General features: G+C 55.6%; 1 non-coding gene across 1 annotated transcript; it reads right to left on the bottom strand.

Moving 5' to 3' along the window:
- Window positions 1-5: 5 nt before the first annotated feature.
- LOC135982706 (U2 spliceosomal RNA) lies at window positions 6-193 on the bottom strand. The gene has a single exon (XR_010600263.1). It is a non-coding gene; the product is annotated as a U2 spliceosomal RNA (small nuclear RNA).
- Between the last annotated feature and the right edge of the window lie 206 nt (window positions 194-399).

A 399-nucleotide genomic window follows, 5' to 3' on the forward strand; every position in this document is an offset into this window, starting at 1 on the left:
ACAAGGGGAGGTGCACCGTTCCTAGAAGCACTGCAATACCGGGGTGATGCGTGGAGTAGACGGAGCAAGCTCCTATTCCATCTCCCTGCTCCAAAAATCCATTTACTGCGGAGTTCTTAGAGAACGTGTCAGATAATAAACTGATCAGAGCATTTATTAAAGCTAATGTTAAAATTACATTATACACAGCTTAAGGGAAGAGTGTCTGTATGTGTGGGATTGCTGCTCCAGGGGGCTCTGCCAGCCCCAGAACCGGCTTCCTCGCCCGGGCAGCTCTTACGGGCTGCGAGCCGTCGAAGGGCAGCGGGGAGCTGAGGAGCATCTGCAGCCCTGGGGCCCCAGTCACCAGCAGCAGGAGCAGACAGGGAGCGCCAAGGCCACCGGTACCATGGCACCAGC

Source organism: Chrysemys picta, chromosome 3, assembly GCF_011386835.1.
Source record: "Chrysemys picta bellii isolate R12L10 chromosome 3, ASM1138683v2, whole genome shotgun sequence".
Taxonomy (NCBI): domain Eukaryota; kingdom Metazoa; phylum Chordata; order Testudines; family Emydidae; genus Chrysemys; species Chrysemys picta.